The sequence below is a fragment of the Tenrec ecaudatus genome, chromosome 1 (assembly GCF_050624435.1).
Source record: "Tenrec ecaudatus isolate mTenEca1 chromosome 1, mTenEca1.hap1, whole genome shotgun sequence".
Taxonomy (NCBI): Eukaryota; Metazoa; Chordata; class Mammalia; order Afrosoricida; family Tenrecidae; genus Tenrec; species Tenrec ecaudatus.
This window is the reverse complement of record NC_134530.1, coordinates 251,650,315-251,676,958: the sequence shown is the minus strand read 5'-3', so window position 1 is coordinate 251,676,958 and position 26,644 is coordinate 251,650,315. Positions and strand designations below refer to the sequence as shown.

General features: G+C 41.8%; 1 non-coding gene across 1 annotated transcript; it reads right to left on the bottom strand.

The window, feature by feature from the left end:
• Window positions 1–18,947: 18,947 nt before the first annotated feature.
• Window positions 18,948–19,090, bottom strand: LOC142437863 (small nucleolar RNA SNORA48). Its single transcript, XR_012782370.1, has one exon. It is a non-coding gene; the product is annotated as a small nucleolar RNA SNORA48 (small nucleolar RNA).
• Window positions 19,091–26,644: the final 7,554 nt, after the last annotated feature.

Below are 26,644 nucleotides of genomic sequence, written 5' to 3'. Positions count from 1 at the left end.
GAGTATGGGTCTCTGGACTAAGACACAGAGCAAAGGCAGGTGCCACTCTGGACAGCCATACGGTTCAGACTTCCATATAAAAGATAAATCATCTCTCTGACATAAACCTCTTTTTTTTTTTTTGGTTCCCATTAAAACCACCACACCAATATACTAACTAATGAAAGTGCCCTCCAATTAAAGTGTTCTGCAAATCCAGGTGATCCACTCCATGTTTGGCCTTCATACAGAGGAAGTTCTTATAATATTATCAAAGTCAACAGTAATTTCACTTATCTATCTATCTATCTATCTATCTATTTATTTATTTTCTAACAAAAGATTCCTTGTCCTACAACTCTGGAGGGCGGGTTAGGAACACTTAGAAGAGCCTGAAAGCTTTTTAAAATATTTTTTTTAAACCAGGCTCTCCAGATAAGTCTGATTATAACACATATCCCAGGTAGCTACCCAGAATGCTCTCTCACTACCTCCCTGCTCTCCACTCCCTGTGTTTCCAAAGTGTCGACTAGCTGCCAATGGGGTCAATTTTGTCTCCTAATAACCTCTGAGTTTCAGCATAGAACTGTTACATGGGCTTCTCAATGTCTGAGTTTGGGGCATAGATTGCCAGGCCTTTATTCTGAGGTACTTTAAGATGGACTCAAACCTTTAACTTTCAATTAGCAGTTGAGCTTGTTAGTTGTTTGTACATCCTAGCAGCTCCTCCCCAAGGGTATGTTTAGCATCAGCTTCTGCTTTGCTTCTCTCTTTGGGGGTATGTTTGGGTGCTGTCCTCTGGCTTATTGTTCTTTACTTTCTACTTGCCTCTCAACAATTTCACACCCTCCCCAAAGGTTCCATCACCTACATAATCAAATAAGAGAGCTTCCCCCACCCCTGACAACAGCCTCAGCCTCTCCCTACGCAGGGAAGCCAGTCCCCCTGCATAGCGCCAGCCTCCTGCCAGGAAGACTCACATGCCTGAGGGGACAGTGAGAGGGAAAGCCTGAGGCAGATGACTTAGCACTGGTGATGGTAACCCAGGGTGGATACAGTTTATCACGTCCAGAGGGAGCCCAGATGGAAGTTAACCATGGATCATCTTTCATGGTCAACCCTTCCATCCCACCTCCTTGACTCATGCAGAAGTCCGTATGGCCAGGTGATGATTTGTCAATCCAGGCTAGCCAAAAGGGCAAGTTTATTCTGTCTTGTAGGGTTGCTATGAGTCAGAATTGACTCAATGACAGTGAGTTTGGTGTGGGGATTTTAATATGCTTGGCTGATAAAGAAGTCTACTCATAGAATTTCGAAACATCAGTCATTGAATACCCTATGGAGCACAATTTCACTCTGATACACATGGGTCACTTGTTTTACATCTTAGAGATGCCTGAGCACAGAACACCAAGGAATGTCTTTAAGTTGGTGTTTTCCTCAGAATCATCTGGAGAACTGGTTGAAACACAAATGGCTAGACCCCCAGTCCTAGAGTTCCATGTGTAGTAGTTTTGGGGGTAGAGCCTGATAATTTGCATTTCTAACAAGTTCCCAGAGGAGTCCAGGCAGTGAACTTCCTGACACACTGAGCTAACAATAAGGTCAGCAGTTCAAAACCGCCAGCCACTCCTGGGGAGAAAGATGAGGATTTCTATTCCCAGAAATAAATTAGTCTTTGAAACCACAGGAGCAGTTCTACCGTCTTACAGGGTTGCAGTGAGTCAGAATGAACTTGATGGCAGGTGTGTGTGCGTGTATGCCTGCGTGTGTGTGTGTTTAATAAGTTCTCAAGTGATCTCAAGGCTGCTGGTTGAAGGGACCACTCAAAGAACCACAAATCTTAATGCCTGAAGATGATGGCAATGGAGGGAACTTGTTAGACAGTTCATAAGATTTAGAAAGAGTCATTTTATACCTATGTAAAGGATAAAGCAGAGGAAAGGGAACTGAGAACAAAAAACAATACCATACCACAGACTATGGCTTTTGAATCTGATTTGGTGCTAGACTAGTTGGTAGTAAGGGTCAGTTACCAAATTTTCTAATCTCAAGTTTTCTTTAAATCATTCCCTTCATCCAATCTAACTTCAGTCTTAGCAATTTTCACACTTGAACCACACCATTTGATAGGATAGGTGTGAAGATTAAATGAGATCGCTTCCATGAAGCTCCATGTCTGGCCCAAGTAAACAGTAGGTGCCCAGCTCATTGGAAATGATACTTCCACCTTCTGCATCAATTAATCATTCGATACACAGTTTTATGACATTTTCCAGGAAATACCAAAGCACTGGATGCCAGATCCAGATTGATCCCTTTTGCATCACTGAGCCCCAAATTTAAAGCAAGCCTCACCTCCTTAATTTACACTGTGAAATTCTGTAAACATTATTTTCCACTTTATTTCAAGAGCTTCATGTAATCAATTCACCCACTAGACAGAGAAAATTAATTTCCCTTTCTCTAAAATTGTGCAAAAAGGACATCCAGGATGATGCCTTTAGAGTGGTTGGAATTTACCTCAGCAGCGTGCTTGCCAGGTGGGGAGTATAAGACATCCTTTCCAGGGTCTCGAGGAGGAGATGAGCCAGTCAGGGTGCAATATAGCAACGATGAAACATGCAACTTTCCTTTAGTTCCTAAATGCTTCCTACTCCCCCACTATCACGATCCCAATTCTCCCTTACAAATATGGCTGGACCAGAGGATGTACACTGGTACAGATAGGAACTGGAAACACAGGGAATCCAGGATGGATGATCCCTTCAGAACCAGTGGTGTGAGTGGCGATACTGGGAGCGTAGCGGAATGGTGGGTTGGAAAGGGGGAACCGATTACAAGGATCTACTTGTGACCTCCTCCCTGGGGGGATGGACAACAGAAAAGTGGGTGAAGAGAGACATCGGACAGGGCAAGATGTGACAAAATAATAATTTATAAATTATTAAGGGTTCATGAAGGAGGTGGTGGCAGAGAGGGAGGGGAAAAATGAGAAGCTGATGCCAGGGGCTTAGGTGGAGAGCAAATATTTTGAGAATGATGAGAGCAATGAATGTACAAATGTGCTTTACACAATTGATGTATGTATGGATTGTGATAAGAGTTGTATGAGCCCCTAATAAAACGACTAAAAAAAATCCTTTCCAGTGAAAAAGTGCAGAGAAGTAGCTCACGTCTGTATAACTGTAGAATCAATATGACCTAGTAGTTTCAAGTGGCCTGCCAGCCTTCCCTCCTGAAATATTAAAACAGGTGGCTCAGTTGTCTCTCTCTGCTGAACTCCCTCCTCGCTTCTGCATGTGCAACCTTCTAGTTACAGGGCATATGTTTCTCAGCCCTTTGGAGTGGACAATATGGTTTGTGGACTAGTCAATTCTTTGTTTTCACTCTTTCTTTACCTGATGAGATAGTTAAGATTATTGTGAGAACCTGGCCGACCAACACATGTGGGATTAATTGAAGGGCAGAGGGATAAATGGCTCAGTGAGCCTCACCTTTCTGTTTTCTCGGGTCTCTTGCTCTCTGATGGTTGGACTAGGATGCAGCTGCCCTAGCCAGTTCCCTGCTTCAGCTGGCAAGGCTCACTTCCTGCAAGACATCCCTGAGGAAAAGCCACATGGACCTACCGGATGCAGCCCTGGGTGCTGGAGCAGCTGTGTGGAGACCCTGCCAGCACTGAGATGCTTACACACTCACTGATTTGGCTTTCCTCCTGCAGTAGACGTCATTGTGTGTGCTTTGTGAGACGGAGGATTTTGTAGATTGGTGTTGGCCATGTGGGCTAATGTTGGACTTATGGGCTTGGGCAACAGTAGTTTAGGAAGCTTTCTTAATGTACACTTACTCTTTATATAAAACTCTCTCTTATACATAAGAGTTTCTGTGGATTTGTTTCCCTAGTTTACCCAGACTAACACACTTGGTAATGAACTTTTTCTTGTTCTGTTAAGAACAAATAATCAAAAATAATTAGTGTGGTGTTTTGTTCATAGTAGACTCAGTAACATCACAGACTGACTGAATCATGTCTTCTGACATCCTTTCAGGCATTTCTCCAGGGAGTAATAAATAACGAAAAACACCAAATAAAAAGAAACTCAAAACCCTCGGTGCATGTTAGTCAACGGTGATACATGTGTGAGAATGGATATGAGTATGACAGTTGGAAAGATTGGTGCTAATGACTTAACATCCATGTTGAAGTTTACAAGACTAAACCAGTTCTTCCCTTGCCACCATTGCTGGACTGGGACTTGATAATTTCGCACTTCTCCCAGTCGTTTTACCCAATGGTTTACCCTGTACTGATCAACTACCAGTTTAGGAACCTTTGTTTGTTTTGTTTTGTTTTTTGGTCAGAGTAGGGTTCTGAACCATAGATTGATCCTTTGTGAAGAAGAGTGCACGTGGAAATAACAAAAGTGTGGTTATTTGGAGGCAACAGAGGCCAGAAATGGATTAATCATAAGCATCAACCAATTTCCAGTGTTTTCTATCTCAGTGAATTATACCATCAACCAGTTGCTGAAGTTGCTGAGTGATTCCTGATACACCCTGCTTTTCTCATCCACCACCCACATCCAATCTAGTGTCATGCCTTACCAATTTAACCACTTAAATATTTCTCACATCTGTTCCATTTTCCCTACTTCCATGCCACCCCAGTCCAAGACACCACCATCTTTCATCTAGAAATTGTGGTAGCTGTCCATCTGTCCTGCCTGCAGCCATGCTGACTATCCTCCCCTCCCCTCTCTCCACACACATTCCCACAGAGTGCCAGCTGATTTTGTGACACCTCTTTTTGCACTGTTCAGTGGCTTCCACTTGCTCTTGGGATGAAGACAAAATGTAACCTGTCAGATACCGCCTGGCACCTGCCTCTTCAATCTTGCCATTTGCACATTGCTAGGTACAAAGTGCAGCTACAGAGTCACTGTGAGTTGGAATCAATTTGATGGCAGTGGGTTTGGGGTTTTTGTTTTGGGCTTTTAGGGATGTAGACTCATGAGTCAGAATCAACTTGATTTCAACAAGCTTGTGGTTTTAGAGGCATATAGGAGGTATATAGACCTTGAATGGCACAAATTGTTTGTCCCCAAACACTAACCAAAAGATTGACAGTTTGAATTTACCCAATAGTGCCGTGGAAGTAAGGTCTTGTGACCTGCTTTATATGATTATAGCTATTTCTCAGGACCGAACCTTGTGGCATTTCAAGTCTCATTGGTATATGATAGTCCACAAAAACAATGTTCTATATCCTACTTTGCTGAGTAGTGATTAAGGTCTTAAAGTTTGAGAGGGGCCATCAGGACTAGTGGACCATATGAATCCCAGTTTCCATAACACTGAAACCCGAACAACTAGATAGTGCCCGGCTACAACAGCTGACTATTCTGAAGGGATCACACAGGAAACCCTTGATAGAGTCAGACAAAAACATACAGCAAAACTCAAATCATAAAAAGAAGATCAGCTTTAAGGATCTGATAGACACCGGTGGGGCCCCTGTGACTATATGGCCCTTAGTCACTCTTCAAGCTTGGAACTGAACTCATACCCCTGCTCAATGTCACCCAAATGATAGAGAGGCCTATAAAGGCCAATGATACCGGGAGGTACACACTCCTTAGACCAATCAGACACACAAGCTCTAAAAGGCAGCATTAGTCCAGGGATAAACTCCAGACGGCAGGAAGAGACAGGAAAGAAAGACAATGGCAATGGGAAGCTAAGGTAGGAAGTGTACAGAGTGATGTTGCATCGTGATAGTTGCAATACATGTCACAAAACAAAATGTGTACCAATTAGGGAATTGAAAACCAATTTACTCTGTCACCTCTCCCCCAAATCACTGTAAAAGTTTTGCTTTGTTTTAATTGCACCCATTAAAAGCCCTTTGAAATAGTTCTACTCTGTAACACAATGTGTCAGGGAAAACAAAAATCCACTGCCATGGTGTCAACTTCAACTTGAGTGATGACTATACTACATCTAGCTTCAGATTAAATGAATGAATTTATGAACGAACATGTGAGTGAATAGACTATGTTCCCCTTAGGACTTCACAACATAACCTATCTGGTCGCTTTTGGCAGGGTGGCACCTCGAAGAGGTCTTCCTACAAGGCTCTAAAAGTTAACTTCTACTGTGATCCACTGTTCTAGACCTTTGTGCCCCTTTCACAATCCTGTATGTATCTGACTCCTGGATTCTCGTTTCACAGTGCCCCCCTCCACCACCCCTCAGCCATTCTATTATCTCATGAACTCATCTTGATCCAAAACCTGTCTCGGTTCCTCCGCCCTCAGCTGGCCTCCAAACCTGTTTTCACTTCTCATTGCAGCTCAAACCATTCAAAGGGCACTACTAGGAAGGGCCCTCGAGTACCAGTCATCTTTTGCATCCTCCTTTTCTTCCTCCTACGTGGGGAACCACCACCTGCTCTGTCCTATACTTACAGGAAACCACTAACTGAGCCGTAAACCTTTCAGACTGCTGGGCCCCAAGCCCAGAGACACTAGTGCAGTGCCTTTGGGAAGGAATCCAGATTCTGCATTTTAATGAACTCTCTAAGTAGACTATGCGGTCTCTGGGTCATAGCACCAGCCTTGGGTATTTTCCTAGACGCGCCCTCTGCTGGTGGGCAATGGTGGTTCAGGGGTAAAATGCTAGCTTTCCACAGGGGTCAATTCCTGGCCAGTACCCTCAGGTGCAGCCATCACTTACTTGTCATTGGAAACTTGTGTTTTAATGACACTGAAAAGGTTTCAGAGGACGTTACAGATTAAGACAAAGAAAAATATCTTGTACGTATACTCCTGAAAATCAGCCAATGAATTGAAGGCGAGGAGGGTATAGAACACCTGGGAGGGTTTGATCTAGTGCAATGTAGCCGAGAGGAATCACTGAGAGCCGAATGAAGGTTGAACATGTGGTGGGACAGGAAAAAAGTAAAAGCAAATAGAGGAAAGAAGTAGGAGGCAAAATATGCATAAATATGGACATGTATATATGTAAATATATTAAAATATAACGATAGGGTTATAGGTCTATATACATATTTATGTTAAGCATCAAGGTAGCAGATGGACATTGGACCTCTACTCAAGTACTTCCTCAATGCAAGAACACTTTGTTCTAATACCCTGGCATTTGGTGATACTCACCTTCCTGACATCATCACTGAAGTAAAAATGGGTACGTAAGCAAATGTGGTGAAGAAAGCTGATGGTGCCCAGTTATTAGAAAATATAGTGTCTGGAATCTTAAAAGCTTGAAGTTAAATAAGTAGGCATCTAGCAGGGGAGCAACTAAGCCCACATGGAAGAAGCACACCAGCCTGTCTGATCATGAAGTGTCATTGGGATCAGATACCAAACATCAGAAGACCCAAAACAAACAACCATATCAATGCAAACAAGAGGGGGTGGGTTGGAATGGAGACCCAAAGCCCCATCCTCTTACAGAAATGTCACAAGGAAGAGATGAGCTAGCCAGCATGCAGTGTAGCACTGATGAAACACACAACATTCCTCTAGTTCTTTAATGCTTCCTGCCCCCCCCCCACTTCATGACCCAAATTCTACCTTACAAATTCGGCTAGATCAGAGCATGTACATGGGTACAGATAAGAGCTCTCGACACACAGAATCCAGGACAGATAAACCCCTTAGGAACAATAAGGGGAGTAGCGATACCATGAGGATAGGAGGAATGTGGAGGGAGAAAGGGGGAACTTTTGCAATGATCTACGTATAACCACCACCACCCCCTACCAGGGGACGAACCCAGAAATGTGGGTGAAAGGTATGAAAATAATAATAATAATATATAATTTATCAAGAGTTCACAAGAGTGAGAGGTGGGGGAGGAGAAAAAAGAGTTGATACCAAGGGCTGAAATAGAAACTGTTTTGAAAATGATGATGGCAACATATGTACAAATGTCCTTGATACAATTGATGTATGGATTGTTATAAGAGCTGTAAGAGCCCCCAAGAAAGATGATTTTTTTTTAAAAAAAAAGAAAGAAAATGACATTGGACTGATGGTGTTTTGTCTCATTGTGTATGGAGTTGCCGTGAGTCGAGGGCTGACTAAACAATAGTTAACAGCACCAACAGCCCTCCGCCTCCTCTTGGCTCTCAGCTTCCATGCTTCCAGGCCAAGATGCCACCATTTCCCTCTGTCTGAATAGGAAAGGGGTAGTCCAAAGAAAGAGGCACCCATTCAGTTCAGTACTTCTAGAGACACCAAGGTGTTACTGAGCTGAAATTTCATGGCTAACTGTGGGGTACCAGCCCCACGATCGAGCGAGTCCAAGGGGTGGCTATGTAATTGAGGGGTAAAATTAGAGACATAAGACAATATAAGGCATGCAATTGCTCACCTCAGGATGGCCATGATCTCAGCAGCCAGGTCCACACAGAGAGCAAGTATATATATTTCCAATCATGGCTTATATTTAGGGGACATGCAAGTCACCCTGATTACAGGTAACCACATGCGGGAAGGGGCTGTACAATAGGCATACACAGGACATGAGTGGGACAAGTTAGCGGTGTACCCCAAATAGGAAAGGGAGGTATTAGGGTACACATGTGACAAGAGGGGCAGACCCTAGATTCAAGATGGCAGCTTAACCCTGGTCTTCATTGAGTTGGCTTGACCTTGTCTCTGGGCTCTTCTTCAGGGAAACAATCCACGATCCTTATGAGCAGGGAGTGGGACCTACTTAGGATGGGACAGACAATAGGGTCTTCTTGCTCTAGATGGTTCATAGCCTCAGGGAGATAACCTCTAAGCAGCTGACCTCCAAGTGTACAGTCATTTACTATGTGTCATATAATATGGGGGGGATAACCGAGGCAAAACCTTTCTCTATCCCACAGATAAGGTAGTCTAAATTTGAGTATTGGCCTAGAATTTTAATAGGACCTGAGAACAACAAGGCTCCTTCAGACCAGACGCCCATTGTTATAGGATGGTTGCTTGATAAGTTTATATTTTTTAAACTCGGGGTATTGGTCTGACACAAGTAGTGCATAGCAAATATAGGAGTTTTTTTCCCCTATTTTTAAAAATCATTTTATTGGGGAGCTCTTATCACAATCCATACATCCATTTTGTCAAGCACATTTGTACATTTATTGCCATCATCATTTTCAAAACATTTTCTTTCTACTTCAGCCCTTTGTATCAGCTCCTCATTTTCTTTCCTCCCTCCCCCACCCTCCATCCCTCATGAACGCTTGATAATTTATAAATTATCATTATTTTGTCGTGTCTTACACAGACCGATGTCTCCCTTCACCCACTTTTCTATTGTCCGTCCCTCTGGGAGGGGGTTATGTTGATCATTGTGTTCGGTTCCCCCTTTCCCCACCTCACCCCCTTCCTCTTCCTCTCCTAGTAGCACTACTCTCATCATTGGTCCTGAGGGGTTTATCTGTCCTGGATTCCCTGTGTTTCCAGCTCTTATCTGTACCCATGTACATGCTCTGGTTTAGTCAGATTTGTAAGGTAGAATTGGGATCATGATAGTGGGAAGAAGCATTAAAGAACTAGAGGAAAGTTGTATGTTTCATCAGTGCTATACTGCACCCTGACTGGTTCTTCTCATCCTTGTGACCCTTCTGTAAGGGATGACCAATTGTCCACAGATGGGCGTTCGGTCTCCACTCTGCACTCCCTCTCATTCACATTGATACGATTTTTTGTTCTGGGTCTTTGATGCCTGATACCTGATACCATCGACACCTCATGATCACACAGGCTAGTGTGTTTTTTCCATGTTGCTTCTCAGCTAGATGGCAGCTTGTTTACCTTCAAGCCTTTAAGACCCCAGACCCTATATCTTTTTATAACCGGGCACCATCAGCTTTCTTCACCTCATTTGCTTATGTACCCATTTTGTCTTCAGAGATTGTGTCATGAAGGTGAGCATCATGGAATGCCAGGTTATTAGAACAAAGTGTTCTTGCATTGAGGGAGTATTTGAGTAGACAAAGAAACTATTCCAAATTATCTTTTTTCACCAAAAAGCATCTCTCCACTATTTGTATTGCTTTTTAAATCATGACAGACAATCCTATAGATAGATGTACACATAGGTGTGTTCTCACTTTACTTATTTGCATGTTGAGTCTCCAAATCCAACCAATTAAATCCTAGCTGACTGAAAGCAACATTAGTGGTTGAGTTTAGTGAATGGACTTCTATGGAGATGACCTATTAATTAGAACAATTGATTAGATTTTGACATTATCTCTTTTTGTACATTAAAATACATTTAAAAATCTCATGACTTGCACATTTTATTCTGAATGTCTTCCCAATCAAATATTAGAACTGCCTTGGTTTAAGTCAAATTTCATAATTGTAAAGACAAATGACAATATGTTAATATTGAAAAATAGCAAACTAGCACAGCTGCTGATGCCTCTGAGTCTCACCCTTGGTGGAGGCACCCCAGAAGAGATGGGAGGTTGGGGTTGAAGGACCACGAAGCTGAGCTCAGCAGGGGGTAATGGGGTCCAGGGTAGGAGTGGGCCACAGGCTTTCTTCTTTCCAGTTGTGCCCTTTGCCCTCACTTGCACACTTCTTAGTGATCACTTTGTACAACAAAACTAGCCCAGCACCACTTGAAACTGAAAGGTCATATCAGGACAGCATCAGTACCTGCTGCAGCTATGAGTCCAGGCAGGCTATCTGGACTTGGAGCGTCTTCTCCCTGATTTCTAAAACCACCTTCTCTGGGACAGAAGGACTAGGAGAGTCCCTGAGAAACATGATGTCTAGAGCAAGGAAAGCAATGAGTGACCGAGCAGGAGTGTAATACAAGGTATCCTGCCAATCACCTTGAGGAGCAGCCCCCAGGACTGAAAACTAAACTAGCCTGGAAAGCACAAGCAAGCCTTTCTTCAACACAGTGATAGATAATTCCATTGAGATTCCCAGTGGAACAAAAAGGTGAACTCGTGGGGTAGGGGTGGGGGTGGGGGTGGGGGTGGGGGTGGGGGTGGGGGTGGGGGTACCACGGAAAGTGAAAGGAAAGGAAAAGAAAACAAGAATTTTAAGTGAACACAATAAATAGTTCCACTGTAAAGGAGGAGGCTGTGTACCTGTAAGAGGGATGATGCTCTTAGTCACAGAATAGCTAAAGCAAATGGAAGAAATGATGAAGTCAAAGAGTTGAATTGAAAATTTCACAGGGCAAATTGAGAAGACACAGTAAAATATTATAATGAAAAGTACAAAGACCTAGAGTTAGAAGGCCAAAAAGGAAACACACTCTCGGCATATTGTAAGCTGAAAGAACTCCAGAAAATATTCAAGTTTCAAGTTGCAATTTTGAAAGCTTCTATGGGCATGATATTGAATGACCCAGGAAGCATCAAAAGAAGCTAGAACGAATATACAGTCACTGTGCCAAAAATAACGAGTTGATATTGCACCATTTCCAAAGGTAGCATATGATCAAGGGCCAATACTGAAGGAAGAAGTCCAAGCTGCACAGAAAGCATTGGCCAAGAACAAGACTCTAGGAATGAATGGAATAACAATGGAAATGTTTCAACAAGCTGATGTAACACAGGAGCACTCACTCATCAAAACCAGGAAGTTTAGAAGACAGCTACTTGGCCAGCTGACCGGAAGAGATCTTTTTAAAAAAACAAAACATTTTATTAGGGGCTCATACAACTCTTATCACAATCCATACATATACATACATCAATTGTGTAAAGCACATCCGTACATTCTTTGCCCTAATCATTTTCTTTCTTTTTTTTTCCTTTTCTTTTTTTACATTTTATTAGGGGCTCATACAACTCTTATCACAATCCACACATATACATACATCAATTGTATAAAGCACATCCGCACATTCCCTGCCCCAATCATTCTCAATGCATTTGCTCTCCACTTAAGCCCTTTGCATCAGGTCCTCTTTTTTTTTCCCCTCCCTCCCCGCTCCTCCCTCCCTCATGTGGAAGAGATCTATATTTGTATCCACTCCAAAGAAAGGTAACCCAACAGAATGATCAAATTATAGAACTATATCATTAATATCACATAAAAGTAAAAATTTGCTCAAGATCATCCAATAATGGTTGCAGCAGTATTCTGACAGGGGCTGCCAGAGATTCAGGCCATTCAGAAGAGGATGTGGAATAAGATATCATTACTGACATCAGATGGATCTTGACTGAAAGCAGAGAATGCAACAGAGATGTTCATCTATCTGTGTTTTATTGATTATGCTAGGGTGTTTTGTTGTGTGGGCCATAACAAAGTTTAGATAGTCTTAAGAAGACTTGGAATCCAAGAACTCTTCATTATACTCATGCAGTCTTGTGCGTGCATCAGGAGGCGGTTGTGTGAACAAAATAAGGAAATATCCATGGTTTAGAATCAGGAAATGTGTGCAGCAGAGTTGTATCTTCTCACCATAACTATTCAATCTGTCTGCTGAGTAAATAATCAAAGAAGTTGGATTTTATGAAGAAGAATGCAGTATCAAGATTGGAGGAAGGCTTAACAACCTGTGACGTGCAGATGACACAGCCTTGCTTTCTGAAAGTGAGGAGGAACTGAAGCACTTGCTGATGACGATCAAGGCTTGCAGCCATCAGTATGGATTACACCTCAATGTAAAGACCCAAATCCTCACAACTGAAGCCAATAAGTAATATCATGATAAATGGTGTGTGGTAGTTACATAATTTCATGTCAACTTGAAGATAGACATATAAAAGTGTAGGGGTGATATGCAACTTGTCAATCAGGTCGCAGTCTGATGTTGCCTTCTCATAAGGAAGGTTCTAGGATCCTCCCCCTCTCTCTGCCTTCACCTTCCTCCTGGCTGACCCGGAATGCTGCCAGAGCCCTGTGATGCGTCCACCACCATTGGATCCACAGGACTTTGCACCCATCAACCTGGGATCTTCCTGCATTCTGCATCATTGCTTGTGACTGCGTTTGAGCCTGAAGAGGGACTTGTGGACTAGTACCAGACTTGTGGTCTTGAGTTGGACTAGGCTGGGATGCTTTCTGGATCTATAATTACTTCTTGATATAAAGCTCTCTCTTACACATATATGTGTCACTGGATTTGCTTCTCCAGTCAACTCAGCCTAACACATATTTTACCTTGTTGGCTCCACAGTTTCATAGAAGAGATCAAACAAAGCATTGCATTGGGTAACAACTGCTGCACAAGACCTCGTTAGAGTACGGAAAAGCAAAGATGTTACCTTGACGACAAAGGTACACCCAATCCAAGCCATGATATTTTCAATTGCCCATATGTATGTAAAAGTTGGACACTGAATAAGGAAGACCGAAGGAAAAGGATACATTTGAACTATGATGTTAGAGAAGACTCTGGAAAGTACCATGGACTGCCAAAAGAACAAACAGATCTATCTTGGGAGACGTACAACCTGCATGCTCCTTAGAGGCAAAGATGGCAAGACTTCATCTAACGTACTTCGGACATAGTGTCAGGAGGGATCAATTCCAGGAGGACATAATGCTGGTAAAGTAAGAGGCAGCAGTAAAGAGGAAGACCCTGGGCAAGATGGATTGACACAGTGGCTGCCACGATGGGCTCAACCTAAGAACCACTGGGCAGACGAGCATGGTCAGGCAGTGTTTTGTTCTGGTATACAAAGGGTAGCCGTGAGTTATAACCTTCTCAATGGTACCTAACAAGAAAAGATAAACAAGTGAATATAAAGACAACATTATTACATTTACTATACGTAGGAAACTGCAATTGTTCAAATACAGAATGTTATGAGTTGGTTAAGTATCAGAATGGATATGTCTGACAAAAGAGTTTGTAGTTTGGGAGATCAGGTCAAGGAATTTTCAGAGAAAGCCTCAGTAAAGAAAAAACTGAGAGATAACTTTAAAGGTATAGAAAACAGAAGTTAGGCCCTGACAGGGTCAAGGGTTAAGGAACGTGTTGGAGTCTGGAAGAGAGAGTGGAGCACATCCTGGCCCACCAAGCCCTGAGGACGATATTCCTGCTCAGAGCAGCCAATGCAGAGAGGACCATAGGGTCAGCCCCACCATGAGACAGGACAACCCTCACTGACCCATAGAGCTATAGAGGACAACACTGGAGACATAGTGCAGAAATGGTGCCCGATCTGACCCTACCACACCGAGGTGAAACTCTAAAGGTATACAACAGAACAGCAAGGGGTGCAGAGCAATGAAGTCCCCAGCAAATACCAAAAATAAGATTTGGAGGCCAGGACATGGCACTCCATCAAACTTGACTGGAAAACACTCATAAAGATCAACAAACAGACTTTGAAATATTTATAGGCTTTTCTTTTTTATGTCGTTGGTTTTTTATTGTTGTTGTTGTTGCTTTGTTTTGCTCTGTCTTGTTTTTTTGTGAATATTATTATTTCTGCATGTCTATGTAGATAAGATAGGCAAGATAAGCAATCTGGAGGAGAAAACTGGGGTGAAATAGTTAAGGTTATTGTGTCAACCTGGCTAAGAAACACATTGAAAGGCAGAGTGATAATGGCTTGGTGAGCCTTGCCTTTCTAGTTCTCTGGTCTCTTGCTCTCTGATAATCAGACCAGTGTGCGGCTGCCTTGGCTAGTTCTCTGCCTCAGCTGGCAAGACTCACTTCCTGAGAGACATCCCTGAGGAGAAGCCACATGGACTTACTCTGATGCAGCCCTGGGTGCTGGAGAAGCCGTGTGGAGATCCCTGCCAGTGCTGAGATGCTTACACCTCCATTGGATTCAAAGACTTTCTATCCACTGCATTTGGCATAATTCTGTGTGGTTTGTGAATTTGAGGAGAATTTTGTAGTTCAGTGTTGGACATATGGATTAATTTCCAGCTTATGGGCTTGGACTGGATGGGATTCAGATGCTTTCTGAATGTACACTTACACTTTATATAAAACTGTCTCTTACACATTTATGAATGTCTATGGATTTGTTTCCCTAGTTTACCCAGACGAACACATGGGGGGACATGGGAGAGGGGGAGGCTGGGGAAAGGAAGTGGGTATAAACAAACCCAGAAACAGGGAACAATAAGTGATCTAAAATTGATGACAAGGAAGGTGTAGGAGGCCTGGCAGGACTTGATCCAGGGCAATGTAACCGAGAGGAATTACTGAAACCCAAATGAAGGCTGAACATGATAGTGGGACAAGAGGAAAGTCAAAGGAAATAGAGGAAAGAACTAGGAGACAAAGGGTATTTATAGAGATATAAATACAGACATGTACATATGTAAATATATTTATGTGGGATGAAAGGGACATAGATCTATGTGCATATATGTATAGGTTTAGTATTAAGGAAGAACATGGACATTGGGCCTCCACTCAAGTACTCTCTCAATGCAAGAACACTTTGTTCTTTTAACCTAGCATTCCATCATGCACACCTTCCTGACACGATCGATCACTGAATATAAACCTGATGAGAGGCAACAAAGCCCACGTGAAAGAAGCACACCAGCCTGTGTGATCACGAGGTGTCAATAGGATCAGGTTTCAGCCATCAAAACCCTAAAAATCATGTCATTGTGAGTGAGGGGGAGTGCAGAGTGGAGACCCAAAGTCCATCTGAAGGCAACTGGACATCCCCTTACAGAAAGGTCATAGGAAGGAGACCCGCCACTCAGGGTGCAGTATAGCACCAATGAAACATACAACTTTCCTCTAGTTCTTTAATGCTTCCTCCCACTATCATGATCCCAAATCTACCTTTCAAATCTGGTTAGACTAGAGGATGTACACCAGTACAGATAAGAGCTTGTAACACAGGGAATCCAGGACAGATAAACCCCTCAGGACCAGTATTGAGAGTAGCCATACCAGGACGGTATGAGGGGGAACTGATCACAATGATCTATCTATATACCCTTTCCAGGGGGGATGGACAACAAAAAAAAATGGGTGAGGGATTCATCAGTCAGTGTAAGACATGAAAAAATAACAATGATTTATAAATTCTCAAGGGTTCATGAAGGAGGGAGGGTGAAGAAGGGAGGACAAAAAAATGAGGAGCTGATACCAAGGGCTAAAGTAGAAAGAAAATGTGTTGAAATGATGATGGCAACAAATGTACAAATGTGCTTTACACAGTGGATGGATCTATGGATTGTGATAAGAGTTGTATGAGCCCCCAATAAAATGATTTACAAAAATAAAGAATTTACAATACACACACAAGGGAGAACTAAAAACCACAATGAGATTCCATTTCATTCTCACTAGGATGGCTAAGATCAATAATAGTAATAATAACATTATGTGGTAGTTACATAATCTGTTGTCAATTTGAGACTTAAGAGTGAAGGGGTGGAGTTTAGCCTGTCAATCAGGTTGCTGCTTGATAACCTCATTTGGAGGCACTAAGGAGATAAATAGCTCATTGGAGGCAGGACACATGCTCCCTCCCTGGGAAACATCACAGCTGACAAGATACATGGAGCTACCCTAGAGCCCTGGAGCTTCAGGACCCACGTGGAGACCCCTGCCAGGGCTGAGATGCCTCTACCACCACTGGATCCACAAGACTTTCCACTCTGTGATTTTCCTGCATTTGGCATCATAGCATGTGTTTCATGAATCTGAAAAGGAATTTGTGGATTGGTATCAGACATATGGGCTAATGTCTGACTTATGGACTTGATCTGGACTGCGCTGGTATGCTTTCTCAATATTCAATTGCTCTTGTATACAAAACTTTTTCTCATACACATATGAGTGTCTATGAATTTGTTTCCCTAGTCAACCCAGACTAACATACATTGTTCTCCCTTTCAGAACAGTCAGCAGTGGTAGTCATCTAGTTCTTCTGGACTCAGGGTTGCATAGGACAGGATTCACTTGGTTCATGAGTCCTGTGCACTAATTGTTCCCTTGAGTCTTTAATTTTCTTCACTCTTCTTTGCTTCAAAATAGGAGAGACCATTAATTGCACCTTCGCTGGCTGCTCACAAAGCTTTAAGACCATAATGGCTATTCACCAAGTAGGATGCAAAACTTTGTCTTTGTGGATTGTTAAGCCAAATGACCTTGATGTCCCTTGAATCTTCAGGTCCAGCAACTCATTTTCTCAAGATGTTTGGTTATAGCTAAAACATTTTTGTTATTTTGTCCCTGTATGCTCTACTATATTCGTTGTGATATTTGCAGCACATATAAACACATATGTAAAAATATCCTTGTTCAGACATATGTATGTTCATGTATGTAGATCCATTTCCCTTCCCTCTCTTGCTTATCTGAGAGTGTCTTTTTTATGTATCCACTCATAGAAAAAAATGTGGAACAAAGCTCAAAATATTTTTAAAACTTACTGATCTAATAGAGGATCCCTGGTGGTTCTACCTAGTAAATGTTGGTACATGCCAAAAGGTCAGTGGTTCAAGTTGAAAGATGAGGCTATCTGCTCTCATGAAGATTTACAACTTTAGAAACCTCTAGGGTCACTGTGAGTTGTGGCAGTGGTGATAGTCTTAACCCAGATGGGTAGAAACCCTCAGGTTATGGGTGTTACATGCACGGAACCACCTTTGATGCTCAACTTTTAGCCAAGCAATATTGTTACTGCTGTTAGTGCTGTGTTAGTCTGGGTTCTCTAGTCAGGTTTTGTTTCAACCTAACTGGGTTCTCTAGAGAAGCACAACGAGTGATATATATATATATATATATACCAGTGAGATATATATCTATCAACCAGTGATATAGATACCAGTGAGATATGTATCTATCAACCAGCGAAATATATATATATATAGATGTGTGTGTGTATGTATACTTGGCTGGTCCAGGAGATGTACATATATACATATATATACTTTAGATATATAAGATTATATAATTTATATATAATCAGTTCTTTAGATATATAAATTATATACATCTCCTAATCCAGCCAAGTAGATACCAAAACCTAACTATATCACAGGTGTACTGAAGGGTTTTTTTCCCAAATATAGTGAACCACTGGCCAGTCCTGCATCTCCTCACAACCATTGTTAAACCTGAGCCAGTTGTTAACAAGCATTATGTCAATTCACCTTATCAAAGGTCTTCTTATATGCCAAACCTCCACTTTACTAAGCAAGCTGTCCGTTTCCCGAAGCTGGCCTCTCCTGGTAACATGTTCAAGGTACACAAGAACACGTGATGCATTCCTGCAATGCTCAGGCCAAAGAGCACCCTGGGCGTACTTCTCTCAAGATGGGGTGTTCTTCTGGCAGTCCATGACATTTTATGTTCCTTACCATGAAAGGCAGGACAGATGGAAGACTGGTCTTTGATTCTTGTTAGCACTTACTTCATGTCTTCCTCGCTTGCAGCAAGGAAGATTGTGTCGTCTTTATATAGCATGAGCCTTTCTCCATTCCTGATGCTGCATTCTTCTTCATAAAATCCAACTTCTCAGATTATTGGCTCAGCATATGGATTGAATAAGTAGGGTGAGAGGATACAACCCTGATGTGCACCTTGCCTGATTGTAAGCCATAAATTATTTTCTTGCTCTGTTAAAACTACTGCCTTTTGGTATATGTAGAGGTGTCTCATGAGCATCAGGCAAAGTTCTGGAATTCCCTTTCTTCTCAATGTTACCCAAAGATTGCTTTGATTTATGTAGTCAAATGTCTTTGCGTAGTCAATAAAGCACAAGTAAACATCTTTATGGTATTCTCTGCTTTTGCATCCTCTTCTGCAGCTCCTTGCCAATTAACTGCTACAACTGTTGTTGAATAATCCTCAGCAATATTTTACTTGGATAGTATATTAATGATAATTCTTGATAATTCCTGCATTCTCTTAGGCCACCTTATTTTAATTGGGCACAAATATGGATCTCTTCACCTCGTTTGGCCTTCCCAATTTTTGGCATAGATAAGTGAGTTCTTCCGGTGCATCATGAGCTTGTTGAAACATTTTATTTTTAATGTGTCCTAGGCATGAAACAGCTCTGGCCACGATTTAGGCATCAAGCTAGGATGAACAAAGGGCTGCCAGTCTACTCTGCCCCTGACTGATATAAGAGCACCACCACCAATCAGGTGTCTCTTGCCCATAGCCAAGGGTAATTGTTGAAACATTTTAATTGCTATCTTGTCAATTCCTAGTCTTGGTTTTGCTACTGTTCTCACTGCAACTTGGACTTCTTCTTTCAATAGCACTGATTCTTAATTATAAACTACCTCTTTTTTCTCAAGGATTATAAATTATATAATGCAAGTCTGAAGGAGGGAATGGTATCAGAGCTTAAATTGTGAAATTCTGGTTTGCAGAAGATGGATAACAGTGAAAGCCCAAAATATATTTGCAGTACCTCCGCATTGAATAAGCCTCCGGTGACTTCCCTCTGACCATAATTGAGGGTGGAAATAACCTGGTGATCCAACAGAGAGTATGGTAGAGATGATTATAGTAGATTAAAATGATAACTCTGACTTGAATGGTTAAAACCTTGTCATTTGATCTCCTTTTTGATATACTTTGAGCTTGATCTGGTTTTCAATATTTTCATTTGTTTTCTCAAATTGGAGTTTATCTCTGCTTTGTTTTGTTTTGTTTTGTTTTTTTTTTGCTTTGTTTTGTTATTGTTGGTAGCCTTCTTGACTCTCTGTTAGGTATTTTTCTATGTTTTTTGGTACCATATATACTCGAGTAGAAGCCAACCCGAATATCAGCTGAGGCTCCTAATTTTACCACAAAACTTCATTAAAGATGTACTGAAAAATTCAGCTTAAGCAGATGGACATTGGGCCTCCACTCAAGTACTCTCTCATACAAGAATACTTTGTTCTATTAAACTGGCATTCCATGATGCTCACTTTCCTGACACGATTGCTGAAAACAAAGGGTGCATAAGCAAATGTGGTGAAGAGAGTTGATGGAGCCTGGCTATCAAAAGATATAGTATCTGGGGTCTTAAAGACTTGAAGATAAACAAGCGGCCATCTAGCTCAGAAGCAATAAAGCCCACATGGAAGAAGCACACCAGCCTGTGTGATAATGAGGTCCTGAAGGGATCAAGCATCAAAGAACAAAAAATCATATCATTGTGAATGAGGGGGAGTACGGAGTGGGGACCCAAAGCCCATCTGTAGGCAACTGGACATCCCCTTAAGGAAGCGTCATGGGGAGATAATCCAGTCAGGGTGCAGTGCAGCAATGATGAAAAATACAACTTTCCTCTAGTTCCTAAATCCTTCTCCCCCTCTCCCCCCCAGCCGACTATCATGATCCCAATTCTATCTTACAAATCTGGCTGGACCAGAGGATGTCCACTGGTACAGATAGGAACTGGAAACACAGGGAACAGATGACCCCTTCAGGGCCAGCGCTTGGAGTGGCAATACCAGAAGGGTAGAGGGAGAGTGGGGTGGAAAGGGGGAACTGATTATAAGGATCTACATATAACCTCCTCCCTGGGGGATGGACAACAGAAAAGTAGGTGAAGGATTATGTTGGACAGTATAAGATGAGACAAAATAATAATTTATAAATTATCAAGGGTTCATGAGGGAGAGGGGAACAGGGAGGGAGGGGGAAATGAGGAGCTGATACCAAGGGTTCAAGTAGAAAGCGTATGTTTTGAGAATGATGATGGAAACAAATGTACAAATGTGCTTGACACAATGGATGGATGTATAGATTGTGATAAGAGTTATATGAGCCCCCCAAGAAAGTGATTAAAAAAGAAAGAAAATGCAACTTATACATGAGTATATACGGTATATGAAACCCAGGATCTGTCAATCTAAAGCGACAATAACTAGAATAAGATTTACTGGGGATACAGCAGGGGAGGTTGGGGGGGGATAGTAAAGGGGAGCTGATATCAAGGAGTATAAGAAGGAAGAAAATGTTTTAAAACTGATTGTGAGAGGGAATGATTGTGCAATACTGTTTGATTTCACTGAACAATTGAATGGTATGATGTCTGGATTATTTCCTAATAAAATAATTGGGAAAAATAGCATCTGGAGTCTTAAAGACTTTCTGAAAACAAAGAGCCATGTAAGTGAGGTGTCAGCTGAGGCCACGTGGAAGAAGTACATCAGCCTATGTGAACACCTCTTTTGTACATCTACTACCTGTTGAAATGATTGAATATCATCCAATTATTTTTGGTAGAGTGATTCTTTGTATTCCTTCCATCTTCTTTCAATAATTTGCCCATGGAATCCTTCAATATTGCAATCTGTTGAGAATCCTCCCCCAGTTAAGCTGAAATAAAACCTGGCTATTACAGTATGGATCAACACTATTAAAACCACAACAGAAATCCTTACAAATGTACCAATAGAAAACACCACAATAAAACAGAGAAAAGATTGACATTGTCAGGGATTTCATCTTGTTTGGTCTACAATCAATGCTCATGAAAGCAGCAGTCAAGAAATCAAATGACAGTTTGCATTGGGCATATCTGCTGCAAAAGACTTCTTTAAAGTGTTGAACTGCAAGGACGTCACTTTGAGGACTAAGGTGTGCCTGACCCAGGCAATGGCATTTTTTAATTTATAGGCATATGAAAGTTGGCCACTGAGTAAGGAAGACCGAAGAATAATTGATGTATTTGAATTATGGTGCTGGCAAAGAATAAGAAACAAACAAATCAGTCCTGGAAGAAGTACAGCCAGAATGCTCCTTAGAAGCAAGGATGGTTAGATTTCCTCTCATGTACCTTGAAGAAACTGCCAGGAGAAACCCATCCCTGGAACAGGATGTCATGCTTGGCCAAATGGAGGGGTACTGAAAAGAGGGAGATCTTTAAAAACAAACAGTTTATTGGTATATAATGCACATATTATATCATTCAATGGTTAAATCACATCACGAGGTGTTAAATAATCATCACCACAATCAGTTTTAGAACATTTTCTTCATTTTTGTCCTCATCATTATTAGCTCCCCTTCCCCAGCCCCACCCCCTAACCACTGAACCTCCCCTGCCATACCCTCAAGAAATGATTGATCCAGTTACTGAATCTATAGACTTACCTATCCTGGATTTTATATACATGAAAGCATGTTTAACTAACAACAGCAACAAAGTCAATCAGATAAAAATCTCAATTAAGAGGAAAGCTGAAAACATTAAAAACTAGAGCAAATTTAAAATGGATCATAAAAAAAACCCAACTCAGTCAATACTGATTCAAAATGGATCATAAAGGAGATCAAATGATAAGGTGCCAGAGTTGAACCTAACTGCATCTGCAATCATACACTGTAAAAGAGGAAGACCTTGAATGAGATGTATTGACACGGTGGCTGCAACAATGGATTCAAATATAACAACCGTGAGGGCAGGGCTGAACCAGTCAATGTTTTGTTCTGCGGGCACAGGGTTGTTATGAGTCTACATGACTTGAACAGTATTTAACAGCAGCGTAAGTCAGGATCAGCTCAATGGCCATAGTTTTGTTCTTAATAAAATCTTATTGTGTTTTCAGTGAAAGTTTTCACCGGTTTTCATTTAAATGGGTTTGGTTTTATATGGGATCAGGGGGGCATCAGGAACTCAAACAATTTTGGAGGAAACTGAGGGGGCAGTGAGTTTATGCTAGTGAGGGAGAAGCAACTCAGAAAAGAAGGGTGGCAGTGGTAGCCCAACTTGAAGAAGATAATCTACATTGTAAATGTAGAGACTATTGAGTTGGTGTATGTGCTGTTGTATAGTATCAAAAACAACAATAAAAATAAAATCAAGTCTCTTGGACTTAGGTTGAAACTCCCTAGTGTGAGAAGAATTAGATGACTGCTAATTCAAGGGCATGGAACTGGTGGGGGTTGGACTTTGGTTTGAGTCTCTTGCTTTGAGGGAGCTACCATGACTCACTACATTAATGCCCGCCTGGCTTCACTTGGCACGCATTAAACTGGTGGTCACGGCTTACTGCTGTTGTGAATGGGAATTATTGCAAGTTCTGCCCTATCACCAACACCTATGATTTGTGTAGTGTTGTGGCAGTCACCTAAATGGTGTCAATTTAAGGATTAAGAGTGTAGGAGTGGAATCTAGGCTGTCAATCTGGAGATAGCCAATGAGATTTCTGTGTGGGCATGGCCTTCTGAGAATTCTGAGAAATCTGGTACTTCTTTCTTAGAGACAGATGACTTTCTCTCTCTCTCTCTCTCTCTCTCTCTCTCTCTCTCTCTCTCTCTCTCTCTCTCTCTCTCTCTCTTTCTCTCTCTCTCTCTTCAACTCCCTGGGAGACATTGCAGAAGACAAACCACGTGGATGCAACCAGATCTCTGAAACCTGCCAGCGCTGAAATGCTTACAACACCACTGGGTCCTAAGACTTTCTACCCACTGGCTTGTGATCTTCTGCATTTGGTGTCATTGCATGTTTTTTGTGAGTCTGAAGAGGACTTTATAGATTGGTATCAGACATATGGGCTAATATCAGACTTATGGCCTTGGACTGGACTGGGTTGGGATGTTTTCTCAATGTTCAATACCTCTTGTATATAAAACTCTTTCTTATATACATATGTGTGTCCATGGATTTGCTTCTCTAGTCTACCCAGACTAACACAAGTGTCCAGGGGTTTCTGTGTTTCATTTGTACAAGGCAACAATTCATCTTTTTCGGTGTATAGCTGGCCTATATTCACATAATTTCCTTTTCTCAACAATGTTTTAAATTCTATATCACTGAGTAAACTAATGACACTATCAATCTGTAGTGGTTATCCATTGGGCCGCTAACCACAGGTCAGCAGTTTGAAACCACCAGCCAGCTCCTCGAACGGGGAAGGATGACACTTTCTACTCCTGTGAATACTTGCAGGCTTGGAGACACGCAGGGGCAGTTTTACCCTGTCCTATAAAATCTCTATGAGTCAGCATTGACTCGATGGCAGTGGAAGTGATGGCCAAAGGGCATAATTGATAAGGTTCTCTAGCATATAATGACAATGATGTTTCTAATGTGAACCAGAGACATACGTAAACCATAGATACATGGCTGGATTTGGGGCTTGCGTATAATTCTATCCCCAAACTCAAAACAATTCGTTCCTTTGGCAGGACCCTGCTTGATATTTTCCCTCATGAAGAGGTCACTGATGTGGGTGCTATACCAAAGTGTGCTGAAGAAACCAGATGATGCTCAGCTATCAGAAAGAATAGCATCAGGGGGTCTTAAAGGCTTGTCTTCAAACAAGCAACCATCTAAATGAAAGGTCATCTAAACCCACATGGGAGAAGCACACTAGCCTGTGGGACCCAGGGATGGTAAATAATAAAATCCAAAACCAAAGGAGGGAATATTATCAGAGCTTAAATTGTGAACACCTGATTGGGAGAAGGTTATGAGTGACACTGGATGACCAAAATCCATTTGCAGGGTCCACACGTGGATTAAGCCTCCGGAGAATTCCCTCTGATCACAGTGGAGGGCTGTATATAGACTCGTTATCAGACAAAGAACAGGTAAACTCGATTATGGCAGATGTTAAATGTACTATTTGATGGTTTGACCTCCCTTTTGACCAAGTCTAAAGTTGTTTCAGTTATTTTTTTTTAAGTGAAGGGGAAATCATGGGGATTAAAGCCTCTGGTGAATCCCCGGGACAATGGATCAGGGATGTAAGTACCCTTGCTATCACCCAGAAAGCATTGGGAAGTGGGTTGTTGAAAGTGCAGTTAGGTTAAAATTTAGCACCTTCTCACCTGGTCCTCTCTATGATCCATTTTTAATTTGTTCCAGTTGTTAATATTTTCTGCTTTCCTTTCAGTTGAAGTTTTCATCTGTTTCACCTTGTTATTCTTGTTAGTGCTTAAAAGAATGCTTTTCTGTATATGAGATCCAGGATAGGCAAATCGATAGAGAGAGTAACTGGATAAATGGTTTCTTGGGGCTACGGCAGGGGCAATTGGGGGGAAACAGGGTGTTAATAATGATGAGGGAAAGAATGCGGAAAAGGTTCTAAAAGTGATTGTGGGGATGATTGTATGACTCTTCTTGATGAGACTGAACTATTGAATTGCATGATATGTGAATTATTTGCCAATAAAACTGTTATTAAAATAAATTGTGTATATTAAAAGATGAAGGAATGTGCTATTCAATGTCTTATACGTAGTTGTCAGACTTGGAAATGAATCCAGAAAATCTGGTTTCACGATGAGCTTTTGGCCATTACGTTCTACTATTGACCAGGAAGAAATCTGTGCCACCTGTAGCTGTGTATACGTGAATGTGTGCGTGTCCATACAATATCTGAATGAGCGGGTTTCAATCTATGAACAGTAATAGCCTCTGAGAGAAATGTCTCTGAAAAACATCTTTTCACTTAGTGCAGTTTTATTCTATTTGAGTGTTTGCTTGCTTGTTCATTTTGCAGTGAGCTATGTTGGAAGTAGCATCCCTGGGGGTGCTTTGAGTTAGGTGTTGGGCTGCTAATCACAAGGTTAGCAGTTCAAACCCACCAACCACTCCATGAAAGAAAAGCGAAGCTGTCACAATCAACTAAGGCAATAAATAGGTTGTGCTTGATTACCCGGTGCAAGAAAGGGGTCTTTGTGGCACAGTGGTTAGGTGCTAGACCACTGACTTTCAAGTCAGTGAGATGAACCTACCAGCCACTCCTCATAAGGAAGATGTAGGCATTTGTATTCCTATTTGCAGCCATAGAAACCACAAAGGGCCAGCCTATTCTGTTGTATAAGCCACTATGGGTCAGTACTCACTCGCTTTTTTTTTTTAATTTTAACAATTTATTGGGGCTGATACAATTCTTTTCACAGTTCATACATATACATACATCAATTGTATAAAGCACATCTGTACAGTCTTTGCCCTAATCATTTTTTTCTCTTTTCTTCTTTTACATTTTATTAGGGACTCAAACAACTCTTACCACAATCCATACATATACATACATCAATTGTATAAAGCACATCCATACATTCCCTGCCCCAATCATTCTCAAGGCATTTGCTCTCCACTTAAGCCCCTTGCATCAGGTCCTCTTTTCTCCCCGCCCTTCCTCCTCATTCCCCCCTCCCTCATATGCCCTTGGTAATTTATACCTCGTTATTTTGTCATATCTTGCCCTATCCGGAGTCTCCCTTCCCCCCTTCTCTGCTGTCCTTCTCCCAGGGAAGAGGTCACATGTGGATCCTTGTAATCAGTTCCCCCTTTCCAACCCACTCACCCTCCACTCTCCCAGCATCGTCCCTCACACCCTTGGTCCTGAAGGTATCATCCACCCTGGATTCCCTGTACCTCCAACCCTCATATGTACCAGTGTACAGCCTCTGTCCTATCCAGCCCTGCAAGGTAGAATTCGGATCATGGTAGTTGGGGGGAGGAAGCATCCAGGATCTGGGGGAAAGCTGTGTTCTTCATCAATACTACCTCACACCCTAATTAACCCATCTCCTCTCCTAAACCCCTCTATGAGGGGATCTCCATTGGCCGACACTTGGGCCTTGGGTCTCCACTCTGCACTTCCCCCTTTATTTAATATGATATATATACATATATACACATACATATATACATATACACATACATACACATACATACACACACTTATATCTTTTTTTTTTGCATGATGCCTTATACCTGGTCCCTTGGGCACGTCGTGATCGCACTGGCCTGTGTGCTTCT